This window comes from Schistocerca piceifrons, chromosome 5, assembly GCF_021461385.2.
Source record: "Schistocerca piceifrons isolate TAMUIC-IGC-003096 chromosome 5, iqSchPice1.1, whole genome shotgun sequence".
Taxonomy (NCBI): Eukaryota; Metazoa; Arthropoda; class Insecta; order Orthoptera; family Acrididae; genus Schistocerca; species Schistocerca piceifrons.
This window is the reverse complement of record NC_060142.1, coordinates 512,048,746-512,062,886: the sequence shown is the minus strand read 5'-3', so window position 1 is coordinate 512,062,886 and position 14,141 is coordinate 512,048,746.

Here is a 14,141-nt window from a genome sequence, read left to right as displayed (position 1 = left end):
GTCCATAGGCATTGTTTGACTCGCCGTAAAGTCTCGAGGAGGAGGCTTCCCATACGGACGGAAGTGTCCCCGATGATAATGGGTCGAGATGACAGGAGACGTAGGGGTCGAATCTGCTGGGGCCCCATGCACCAATCTGCCCGTTGCGGCAAGTCCAGTTGATATGACAGGAGATATGGGCGATGTGTCGGCATCCGTTGGAGGAGGAGGAGGCGAGTAGATTTGCTCTGACAGAGGATGGTCATCCGGTTCCTGCATGGGCACGTCTCCTGGTGGCATCCGTTCCTGTGCTGGCATCGCGATGACGGTGAGAGGGCTGCGTTGTGAGTATTGAGAGATGCCAAGATCCCGAGCGTCAGGTAGAGCTGAAGGTGGTGTAGCAGCATTCGGAACAGGCGTTGCCAGCACACGAGGCCGAAGCTGGTCCGAATGACGCACTGCAACACCCGTGTCCATCTGGATTTCATACAGGCGTCTGCCACGGTGTCGTAAGATGCGGCCCGGGCTCCATTTTGGCCGCCTGCCATATCCCCGTACCCAGACGAGGTCGTTGGCGGTGAACCAGCCAAGTGAAGGCACCCACAGTCGTGAGGTGGAAGACCACAGAAGATGAAGTAGCGTGCGGGGCTGTCGGCCATGTAAGAGCTCAGCCGGGCTGTGGTCGCCCATGGGGGTGAAACGGTAAGACACCAGAAACTGTAGAAGCGCATCATCAGCAGCAGAAGAAGTCAGAAGTTTCCGCATCTGAGCCTTAAATGTGCGGACCAGTCGTTCAGCCTCACTGTTGGATTGTGGATGGAACGGCAGGGCTGTGACGTGCATAACGCCGTGACGAGCACAAAAATTCGCAAATTCGGAAGAGGCAAATTGCGGACCATTATCAGTAACAAGAGTAGAGGGGAGGCATTCCAAAGAAAAAATGCGAGCGAGAGCACTGGTGGTTGCCGCGGTGGTAGGCGACGTGCAACGGACAATGGAAGGAAAGTTAGAGTAGGCGTCAATTATGAGGAGCCAATACGTACCTAAAAAGGGTCCCGCAAAGTCAGCATGAATGCGCTCCCAGGGCTTCCCAGGCGAAGGCCACGGTGACAAAGATGACTTCGGGGCAGCGGCCTATGACGCACAAGAGCCGCAGGCAGCGACCACGTGTGCTATTTCAGAGTCGATGCCAGGCCAGTACACATGACGGCACGCCAGAGATTTTGTGTGAGACATACCCCAGTGCCCTTGGTGAAGGAGGCGCAAGACCGAAGCACGCAAAGACGCAGGTACCACAACACGCGGCGAATCATTGTCAGTGGAAAGGAGGATAACACCATCCCTAGCTGTGAGGTGGTAGCGCAAAGCGTAGTAGTTCCGCAACGGATCAGAAGTCTTAGCGGATGGGCGATCTGGCCAACCCTTCTGAATACAGCATAAAACCCGGGAGAGGGTAGGGTCAGAACCCGTAGCAGCCGCCAGCCTGTCCCCAGTGATGGGGAACCCGTCCACAACCCGTTGCTCGGCAACATCCAGATGGAAACACAAAAGTTCGTCCCTATCGAATGCCTGATCAGGACCCATGGGAAGGCAAGACAGAGCATCAGCATTTGCATGTTGAGCCATTGGCCAGAAATGAATCTCATAATTGAAACAAGACAAGTAAAGATCCCAACGCTGGAGGCGGTGTGCAGCCTTGTCAGGAAGTGACGTTGATGGATGAAACAAGGAAACAAGTGGTTTGTGATCCATAACAAGATGAAATTTTGAGCCATAGAGAAAAACACCAAACTTATGAAGAGCATAAATAATGGCCAAAGCTTCTTTCTCAATTTGAGAATACTTCTGTTGGGTATCTGTGAGCGTTTTGGAGGCATAAGCAATGGGGTGTTCCGAACCGTCAGAAAAACGGTGCGCAAGGACTGCACTGACCCCATATTGAGAGGCGTCTGTGGCAAGAACAAGATGTTGGCCAGGTCGATAAGTAGCCAGGCACGGGGCCTGTTTCAGCATAGTTTTCAATTTCTGGAAAGCCGCATCGCATGACGCGGACCAGTGAAAAGGCACGTTTTTATGCAACAGGCGATGCAACAGCTGAGCCACCGAAGCCGCAGACGGTAAACACTTGTGATAGTATGCTATTTTCCCCAAGAAGGCCTGCAGTTCCATAACAGATGTAGGGCAAGAAAGGGCATCGATCGCAGCGTCAGTTTGCTGAAGCAGACGAATACCATCCCAAGAGAGTTGAAACCCCAAGTACGTGATAGATGCCTGAAAAAATTGTGATTTCTGAAGATTACACTTAAGACCGGCAGTCTGTAAGACATGAAAAAGTGTGCGGAGATTTTGAAGATGTTCTTCAGTGGTGGAGCCAGTGACAACAATGTCGTCCATGTAATTGATACACCCAGGGACAGGGAGCAATAATGGTTCCAAGAATCGCTGAAAGAGAGCAGGGGCACTAGCAACCCCGAATGGCAAGTGTTGGTATTGACAGAGGCCAAAAGGCGTGTTAAGGACCAGAAACTGCCGGGAAGCAGCGTCGAGAGGAAGTTGATGATAAGCTTCTGACAGGTCAATTTTAGAAAAATACTGGCCTCCAGCAAGTTTAGTGAGCAGTTCTTCAGGACAGGGCATAGGGTAACTGTCGATGAGGCATTGAGCATTTACAGTGGCTTTGAAATCGCCACAGAGACGAATATCACAATTTGGCTTAGCAATGACAACAACAGGAGAGGACCACTCACTGGAAGTGACAGGAGGCAAGACCCCTGAAGTAGTGAGACGATCCAACTCCCGTTTTACCCGATCACGAATGGCCACAGGAATGGGCCTAGCCCGAAAAAAAACTTAGGCCGAGCAGTGGGTTTGAGCGTGATATGAGCTTCAAAGTCGTTTGCACGGCCTAACCCAGGAGAAAAAAGGGACGAAAATGTCGTCGACAAGGAATCCAGTTGAGCATAAGGAATAGCATCAGAGACAATATTGACAGAGTCATCTATGGAGAACCCAAAAACGCGAAAGGCATCGAAACCAAAAAGATTTTCTGCATTGCTCTGGTCGACCACAAATATGGGAACAGTGTGAACGACGGATTTGTAAGATACCTCAGCATGAAACTGTCCCACGAGAGAAATCTTCTGTTTATTGTACGTCCGTAATTGCCGAGTGACAGGTGGAGAACCCAACTGAAGATACGTCTGAGAATTAATTATAGTGGCAGCAGAACCGGTATCCAGCTGCATGCGAACATCTCGACCAAGGATTTGGGCAGTGAGGAATAACTTCCCTGAAAGGGAAGAAGTGCAATTGACAGACAACACAGAATCAGAATCAGCGTCATGTTCATGAACATCATGTATGCGGTCGGATTTGCAAAAGGAAGACACATGACCTTTCTTTTTGCAATTGTGACACACAGCCCAACGTTGGGGACAATCCTCGCTTGAATGTTTCGTAAAACACCGCGGACATGAAGGAAGTTGCCGGGGGTTTTGCTGCAGTTTCTTAGCGGGTTGTTTACGGTTAGGCTGAGGCTGCACGTGGGAGCACACTGCGGCCAAGTCGGCCGGTGGGGACGCGCCGCACGTGTCGTCAACAGCGCACAGAGGTTGTATTTCCCCAACATCACCCCACGCCTCTATTTGCGCCCCAGCGCGCAAGAAATTTCAAAAGACTGCGCAATGGAGAGAACTTCATCTAGAGTCGGATTTGCCAACTGAAGGGCCCGTTGCCGAACTTCTTTGTCGGGCGCCGATCGGATAATAGCATCCCATACCATGGAATCGGCATAGGATTCTTTGTGAACGTCAGTAACAAATTGACACTTTCGACTGAGGCCGTGAAGTTCAGCAGCCCAAGTGCGATAGGACTGATGTGGCTGTTTGTGACAACGATAAAAGGCAACACGAGGGGCTACCACATGCGTTTGCTTTTGAAAATAAACAGACAGAAGTGAGCACATATCAGCAAAGGACAAAGACGCAGGATCCTTCAAAGGAGCCAATTGCGACAACAACCGATACATTTGAGGTGAAATCCAGGAAAGGAACAGAGACTTACATGGTTGTTCGTCCATGACATGAAATGCCAAGAAGTGCTGTCGAAGACGTTTTTCATAATCAGACCAGTCTTCCGCCGTCTCGTCGTAAGGAGGAAAAGGAGGTATAGCCAACGACGAGAAACGCCCCGCATTTGACGCCGCGACGAAATCGCAAATCGCCGCTGTTAGAAGCATTTGCTGTTCAAGGAGATTTTGCAATAGTTGCTTGACAGTAGCCATGGAAACCTGTGGGTCAACAGTGAAAAGGAAAAATCCCATCCTCGTCGCCAATTGGTATAACGTCAAGTTTAACACATATATTTCAGAACGACACAACACATATATGTCACAGGGTAAGTTGACAAGCAAGACATGTATACACGTTAGCATTCGAATGAGCACTGAGTCCCAGTCTAGCGGCCGCTGCTCGGCTGGCCGCTTAGGTGGCGCAGCTGCAGCATGGCTAGCAGACAGCGCCACCGCACGTAGAGGACGCGCGTAATTGCGCGGCGGCGCTTTGAATGATCGGCTAGTCACAACAGTTACTTTCAACAGTGTGGCTTGTTTTGTTTGTGAACTGGTTACCACAGAATTTCCTTTTATTGAATTTCTTGATGCGTGGCATAGTTCGTATTTATTGCCCCCTAAAGAATATGTACTTCCACAAACATTCAGTAACACATGAACAAACTGCTTCAGTGAAACAAAAGTAAATACTAGCAAAGATGATCATTTACAGACACTAGAAACCTGCACTGTTACCAACATATACAATATATCATACGTATAATCACTGGAAACAGGAAGTCCACAGTTCTTTTCGAAATAATACTGGTTTCTGTAACAGAAATAAAGGGGGTCTGGCAGCATACATGAAAGAATTTAATAAAGTCTTAAAAACATATCAATTTTTTCGCCATTTATAAGTACCCTGTATCATTAAAAAGTATTTGCACAGTATCCACCCACAGAATAAGGTGTGAGAGCAGCTGTTACAGAGGTATGAAGCTGTACAATGATGGTTAGCCACACTGTCAAAGTGTTCTTGAAAATAGTTAAAGTTTAATAGATTTACCTGGACACTAATGATTCTTTGCATCCACATTTACACACGTGTTAACTTACCACAAATCTGAGATTTGAAGTTGTAAAGATGATTGTAGTTTAAAAAGCCAGAATGTAGCTCCTTATGGTAAAGACAAATCTAATCATTTTTGGTTTACCACCTCAATAAATCTGAGAGACTTATACTACTTTGATTACTGATATAAAAGTACAAAAGGGCAGCTACATCAGGGTAATTAGGATATTGTCTGGTTAAGGAGAACTACTCTTTCTCATATTCTTCACTACAAAATGAGAAACAATGAACATGAAAATACCATACAAAGAGAGCAAAAAAATGCAAACAGGAGAAATTATTTACAAGAAATAGGACATAATGAACAAAGGAATGGTCGGTTGAACATACACAAATATTCCCAACCCAGTGTGTTATGTCTGACTCAATCCTTTGTCTGACCAAACTGGATTAATTGATGGAAATTCATTTAAAAAATAGAAACAGATTTTGTTTTAAAAGACTTTAAGCATGGAAAATCATGGTAATAGAAATAAAAATAAACCTGTTATTATTCAAACAATATTTTGTTGATATGTGATGTTGTAATTAAGTATCTTGAGCTACACATCTTTCATCCAAGTGGGGGGGGTCTGTGGTGTAAAACAGGATTCTTAGGATAACACATTCCACTTTCATCCTCTCAGGCTGACAAAAGATATTTGTGAGAAGTGAAAATGTAGGTTTCATAGTTGTTAAGTGTACAATGTCCCTCTAACAAACAAGTTCAAGGTGCCGTATTTTACTGAAACTGAAACTGAGCCAGTGGGACTCACTTCACCTGTTGTGGAGAAACCTGCTTTGTAGTGTGTCAAAAAGAGGCAAACACAAATGGCTAGGGATCTATTAATTACCAGCAGTTCAAACATAGGGCACAAAATGGCATTCCATAGGGAAATGGCAGTGAGGGATGAGAAGGAACAACAAGTACACACAATACCTAGGCCTGGAGGCCTCATTCAGCACATTGAAGAAGCTATTATGGCTGCCACTGAGTGAACTGGGTGCAACCAATTACAGATTGTGATGCACCCTGAAACAAACAAAGATTGTTGCCTGGGCTCCAAGATCATACTTAGATCGTTCCAGCAACTAGCAGAAAATTTTGAGGATAGCAGCTTTGCTCATGGAGTTTCAATGAAGCTCACAGTTTGCAGCATTGTCCCCAGAACAGATCATGGCTGCTGGATCTGAGTCAAGTGGAAGGCTTGAACCACAGACTCCAAGAGTGCTGTAACAAGTTAGGCTGTTACTTCCTAGACTTGTGCTACAGGATTGAGAGCTGCAAAGTTGCCCTAAACCTGTCAAGTGAGCACTACACATCAGAAGCAATTACCCAAGTAGCTGATTGTGTGTGGGGTGCACACAAGGGGCAACTCTCCATCCAATCCAAATAGCAGTAGCTGTGGGAAACACAGAAGCATCAAACTCTGGTGGTTAACTGATGAAGTATTTGCAATGAAGTGCCAGAGTCTTAAGTATGCTTAAAAAGCACTAAAGTTCATGTAATATTAGGTACAGATAGCTGGTGAAAACTGGAAGTTGGCAGTAGTAGATCTTACGAGAAAATTTAAGCTTATAGCAAAAGTATAGAGAAACGAGAAGTGGGTGTAGTGTATCTGTCACAGCAAACAAGAAACTCAAATCCACTGAGATGGAAACTGAGCTGCATTTGAGACTGTCTGAGCAAAACTCAGTATCAAGGGTGGGCATAAAATTATTATAGAGTCCTTCCATCAACCACAAGATTCTCCTCCTGATGTAACTGAAAACTTTAGAGAAAACCTCAGTTTACTTGTACATAAGTTCCCTAATCATACTGTAATCATTGGAGGAGACTTTAATCATCCAACAACCGGTTGAGAAATTAATAGTTTTATTAGTATGACAAGACATACTATGAAATGTTGCTAAATGCCTTCTCTGAAAACTACCTAAAACAGATAGTTGCAGAAAAATTTAAATGTTTAGCAAAATAGACAGAGAAAGAAGTGTATTGTATCTCAATGAGGGACTTGAAACATTCAGCACATGGGAGGAGCATGTAGAGGAACTATGGATCAAGTTTAAAAGAACAGTTGACCATGCTTTGGATAGATATGTTCCCAGTAGAACAATTCATGACAGGAGGGATATTCTATGGTATACAACTCTAAAGAAACTTCTAAAGAAACAGAGATTACTGCACAACATGTATAAAATAAAGCATACAGCTGTAGTGAGAGATGCTTAATGAAATGTGTTTAGCAGTCAAGAGAGCTATGCATGAAACCTTCCCTGACTACTGTAGCAGAATATTGTCAAATGACCTTTTACAAAATCTAAAGAAATTCTGATCATATGTAAAGGCTGCTAATGGCACTAAAGTTAGTGCCCAGTCACTCATGGACAAGACGGAAACTGAAATTGAGAGGAGCAAAGCAATAGCATAAATCCTTAACTCTTGTTGTCAAATGTTCCTTTGCAAAGGAAAACCCAGGTGTATTGTCCCCTTTCATTCTTGTACTACTGAAAAGCTGTATGAAATAGATATCAGTGTCAGTGGATTTGAGAAACAGCGGAAATCATTAAAATTGAACAAAGCCCCAGGACCCAGTTGGATCTCTACTAGATTCTACACCCACTTTGTGGCTTAGTTAGCTCCTATGTTAAATGCAACCTATCATAGATCCCTCAAACAAAAACCTGTGCCCAGTAGCTGGAAGAAAGCACAGGTCACAAATGTCTACAAGCAGCGTAGCAGAATTGATCCATGAAACTAAGGTCCAATAACCTTGACATCCATCTGTTGTAGACATATTCTGAGCTCAAACATAATGAGATATCTCCATGCCAACCAGCTTGAATTTCAAAAACTCATCTTGCAGTTTTCTTACATCACATCCTGAAAGCCATGGAGATGCAGTATTTCTTTATACCCCAAAACACATTTGACTCAGAAACGCATCTACACTTATTATCAAAAGTACCCATCATATGGAGTATCAGACAAAACTACTACTGAAGATGCAGCAAGTTATATTGGATGAAGAGTCATCAGTAGATGTAGAAGTAACTTCAGGTGAAGCCCAGGGAAGTGTGCTGAGTCTTTTGCTGTTCACATTGTACATGATTTAGCAGTATTAATAATAACCTCAAACTTTTCGCAGATGAGACAGTTTTCTACAACAAAGTGCATTCTGAACGAAGCTGTACAGTCAGACTTGGATACGATTTCCAAGTGGTGCAATGACAAGCAACTTGCTTTAAATGTTAAAAATGTAAAACTGTGCACTTCACAAAATGGGAAAAACATAGTATCCTATAAATATAATACTAGTGAGTCATAGCTGGAACCTGTAAACTCATAAAAATACTTGGTTGTAACACTTAGCAGGAAAATGAAGTGAAACACTCATATAAGCTCAGTTGTGGGTAAAGCAGATAGCAGACTTCAGTTTATTGGTAGGAAACTAGGGAAGTGCAATCACTCTACAAAAAAGACTGTTTACAAATCACTTATGCGATCCATCCTAGAATACTGCTCAAGTGTGTGGGGCCCATACCAAGTAAGACTAGAAGGGGATACTGAACGTACCCAGGAAAGGGCTGTATGAATAGTCAACAGGTTTGTGCGACCCAAGGAACAGTGCCACTGAGCTGTTGAAAGAACCGAACTGGCAGACTCTTGAAGATAAACAGAAACTATTCCAAGAAAGCCTACTCACAAAATTTCAAGAACTTGCTTTAAATGATGACTCTAGGAGGATACGACAACTCCCTACATACCATTTCCAAATGGGTCATGATAATAAGATTAGATTAATTACAGCCTGCAGGGAGGCATCTAAATACTCATTTTCCCTGCACTCCATATGTGAATGGAATGGAAAAAAGCCCTAATAACTGGTACGGTGGGATGTATCCTCTCCCATGTACTTCACAGTGGTCTGCAGAGTATAGATGTAAATGCAGATGTAGTAGATGCACACAGTCTCAGATTCTATTCCCGGTTTGTGACTGACATCAGCAAGGCATGATGGAGAACAAACCTCTCCACCTGCTGTGATGGAGCACTTGTTCTTTGAGCAGCTGACTTGCCAGTGTCTTTGAGGTCAAGGAACAAAAAGAGATGTGCAGAAATTAAAATGATCACAAACATCTGAAAAATTGTTATAACAACAGCCACTCTCTCTCAATTGTTAATGTCAAAGCACTACACGTATATGTTGTCACCTATCATGAGGTACAAAGTAATATAGACCTCACCTGTTCTCATAATTGAAGCACTACAAGAAAAACATTGTGAATAAAATACAGATGAGTTGACAAAAAACTGTTTATGTCACTAGTAGCTTGGACAGATTGGAGCTCTCTTTCCAACACCTACACATTGCAACAAAGTGAAGAAGTCCAAAGGCACAAATCCGTGTCACTGCATAGCACGGCAATGAAAGTAATTAACTTTGAGAACAGTGACTGGAAATTATTCATGAGGCAACATTGGCACACACACACACACACACACACACACACACACACACACACACACACACACACACATTGGAGTGACATATCCAAGTGCAAATAGTAAATATCTCCCACAGTCCACACTGTCAAGATACCAGTGGATGCAAATACATCAATTACTAAGACACATATCAGATATCGAGCGCTGCTTTCAGGAGATGGTGGACAGGCTTCAACAAAATGCTTGAAGAAATTGTGTTCCAAATATGATGTGGTACAGCAAACAAGTATCATTTTATTTAAAATCAGAAGATATTTTTGTTGTTGTTGTTGTGGTATTCAGTCCAGAGACGTTTGATGCAGCTCTTCATGCTACTCTATCCTGTGCAAGCTTCTTCATCTCCCAGTACCTACTGCAACCTACATCCCTCTGAATCTGTTTAGTGTATTCATCTCTTGGTCTCCCTCTACAATTTTTACCCTCCACACTGCCCTCCAATACTAAATTGGTGAACCCTTGATGGCTCAGAATATGCCCTACCAACCAATCCCTTCTTCTAGTCAAGTTGTGCCACAAAACACCTCTTCTCTCCAATTCTATTCAATACCCACTCATTAGTTATGTGATCTACCCATCTAATCTTCAGCATTCTTCTGTAGCACCACATTTCGAAAGCTTCTATTCTCTTCTTGTCTAAACTATTTATCGTCCACGTTTCACTTCCATACATGGCTACATTCCATACAAATACTGTCAGAAACGACTTCCTGACACTTAACTCTATACTCAATGTTAACATATTTCTCTTCTTCAGAAACGGTTTTTCTTGCCATTGCCAGTCTACATTTTGTATCCTCTCTACTTCGACCCTCATCAGTTATTTTGCTCCCCAAATAGCAAAACTCATTTAATACTTTAAGTGTCTCATTTCCTAATCTAATTCCCACAGCGTCGCCTGATTTAATTCAACTACATTCCATTATTTTCGTTGTGCTTTTGTTGATGTTCATCTTATATCCTTCTTTCAAGATACTGTCCATTCCGTTCAGATGCTCTTCCAGGTCTTGTGCTGTCTCTGACTGAATTACAATGTCATCGGCGAACCTCAACATTTTTATTTCTTCTCAATGGATTTTAATTCTTACTCCAGATTTTTCTTTTGTTTCCTTTACTGCTTGCTCAATATACAGATTGAATAACATCAGGGATAGGCTACAACCCTGTCTTACTCCCTTCCCAACCACTGCTTCCCTTTCATACCCCTCGACTCTTATAACTGCCATCTGGTTCCTGTACAAATTGTAAATAGCTCTTCACTCCCTGTGTTATTATATCCCTGCCACCTTTAGAATTTGAAAGAAAGTATTCCAGTCAACATTGTCAAAAGCTTTCTCTAAGTCTACAAATGCTAGAAACATAGGTTCGCCTTTCCTTAATCTATTTTCTAAGATAACTCGTAGGGTCAGTATTGCCTCACGTGTTCCAAAATTTCTACTGAATCCAAACTGATCTTCCCCGAGGTTGGCTTCGACCAGTTTTTCCATTTGTCTGTAAAGAATTCGTGTTAGTATTTTGCAGCCATGGCTTATTAAACTGATAGTTCAGTAATTTTCACATTTTCTTTGGGATTGGAATTATTATATTCTTCTTGAAGTTGGAGGATATTTTGCCTGTCTCATACAACTTGCACACTAGATGGTAGAGTTTTGTTAGGCCTGGCTCTCCCAAGGCTGTCAGTACTTCTAATGGCATATTGTCTACTCCCGGGGCCTTTTTTCAACTTAGGTCTTTCAGTGCTCTGTCAAACTCTTCACACAGTATCATCTATATTCTCTTCCATTTCTATAATATTGTCCCCAAGAACATCGCCCTTGTATAGACCCTCTGTATAATCCTTCCACCTTTGTGCTTTCCCTTCTTTCCTTAGAACTGGGTTTCCATCTGAGCTCTTGATATTCATGCAAGTGGTTGACTTTCCTCCAAAGGTCTCTTTAATTTTCCTATAGGCAATATCTATCTTACGCTAGTGAGTGGTTTGCTTTTCTCCAAAGGTCTCTTTCATTTTCCTGTAGGCAATATCTGTCTTACCCCTAGTGATATGCACCTCTACATCCTTACATTTGTCCTCTCGCCATCCCTGCTTAGCCATTTTGCACTTCTTGTCAATCTCATTTTTGAAACGTTTGTATTCCTTTTTGCCTGATTCATTTACTGCATTTTTATATTTTCTCCTTTCATTAATTAAATTCAATATCTCTTCTGTTACCCAAGGATTTCAACTAGCCCTCATCTTTTTACCTACTTGATCCTCTGCTATCTTCACTATCTCTCAAAGCTACCCATTCTTCTTCTACTGTATTTCTTTCCCCCATTCTTGTCAATTGCTCCCTAATGCTCTCCCTGAAGCTTTCTACAACCTCTGGTTCTTTCAGTTTATCCAGGTCCCATCTCCTCAAATTCCCACCTTTTTGCAGTTTCTTCAGTTTTAATCTACAGTTCGTAACCAATAGATTGTGGTCAGGGTCCACATCTGCCCCTGGAAATGTCTTACAATTTAAAACCTGGTTCCTGAATCTCTGTCTTACCATTATATAATCTATCTGATACCTTCTCGTATCTCCAGGCTTCTTCCATGTATACAACCTTCCTTTATGATTCTTGAACCAAGTGTTAGCTATGATCAAGTTATGTTCTGTGCAAAATTCTACCCGGCAGCTTCCTCTTTCATTCTTTACTCCCATTCTATATTCACCTACTACAGTTTCTTCTCTTCCTTTTCCTACTATCGAGTTCCAGTCACCCATGACTATTAAATTTTCGTCTCCCATCACTATCTGAATAATTTCTTTTATCTCATCATACATTTCATCAATCTCTTCATCATCTGCAGAGCTAGTTGGCATATAAACTTGTACTATTGTGGTGGGCATGGGCTTCATATCTATCTTGGCCACAGTAATGTGTTCACTATGCTGTTTGTAGTAGCTTACCCGCACTCCTATTTTCCTATTCATTATTAAACCTACTCCTGCATTACCCCCATTTGATTTTGTATTCATAATCCTGTATTCACCTGACCAGAAGTCTTGTTCCTACTGCCATCGATCTTCACTAATTCCCACTACATCTAACTTTAACCTATCCATTTCCCTTTTTAAATTTTCTAACCTACCTGACATTCCACGCTCCGATCCGTAGAATGCCAGTTTTCTTTCTCCTGATAACAAAGTCCTCCTGAGTAGTCCCCGCCCGGAGATCCGAATGGGAGACTATTTTACCTCCGGAATATTTTACCAAGGAGGACACCATCATCATTTAACCATACAGCAAAGCTGCATGCCCTTGGGAAAAATTACGGCTGTAGTTTCCCCCACAGAACAAGAAAAAAGAGAAACGCAACTCCCGTGTTAAAAGTGGGAAAAACAGACTGACAGCAGCACCTCAAATGGTATGGAGATGAACTAAAATATGAAAACATTGCGGGTTGCATCCCCCCATAGTTTACTTACGTTGTAGGTTTTTATTTTTATTTTCATTCTATTACCTTATTTTTCTGGGCATGCAATGTAATTATTTTGGCTGGCATCATAATAAAGTAATTGAAACACAGCTATAGCACACTGTACTACAGCAGAGAGAAACCGGTTCAGTGATATTTTCAGTCTATTTTTGATGTTTGCATCTGACAAATAAGAAAACGTGATAGGAGCAATGACTGTCAGGAACAAACGTCAAAAATAGACTTTTAAATTGACATGCTTATATTGTTATCTATCAACATGTAAAAGCACCTGCATGTTTTATGGCTCATAAGAACTTGATGCAACACTTGAAACTGAGAGCAAGATGAAACAAGCTTGTGGTGTAAATAACTGAAGCAAAAGAAAAATAAGATTGTAGCAGCTAAACTGGACTACAAATATTCCTGAATAATGTCATTATTTTTATGTCATACAAGCTTCTGGATCAATGGAGAAAAAAAGCCTATTATTAAGAGAATAAGCAGCAGTTAAAGAGGTTCAATTAAGAAATATTTATCACAGTATTAATTAATGAAGAATTCTAAAATTTGTTACAACTATGTTGCAGGACTATAAGTTCTGAGTAACTGCCCAGAAAACTTGCACTACTGACCATTAATTTCTTAAAAAGGTTCCTACATCTTACTACTGTAAATGCTTCAACACGAAAAAGAAAACATCAATGCCAAGTACCAAAAGCAGGATAGGTGGATAAAAACAGTGAAATGAAAACAAAACTTACTTTTTATTTCTCAAGCACACGAGAAAATTTTTATTTTAGTTGTTATAAAGCTTTAAACACTTTACTGATTTTGTCTTTAACAATACCAAGTCTTTTATTACTGATGGTGTGCTTCCAATCTTTCACATACTTGTAAATCAATAGAGGTACACATTGTCTTAAAATATACTGTTCAGAAAAATGGGCCTTGCAAAATGTTTTTCCTCTGGAAACTTAAACAGTGAATAGAATGTATTATCCAATTGTTCCTGGTGTCCACATTTATCTAAGAATGCATACAACTGACT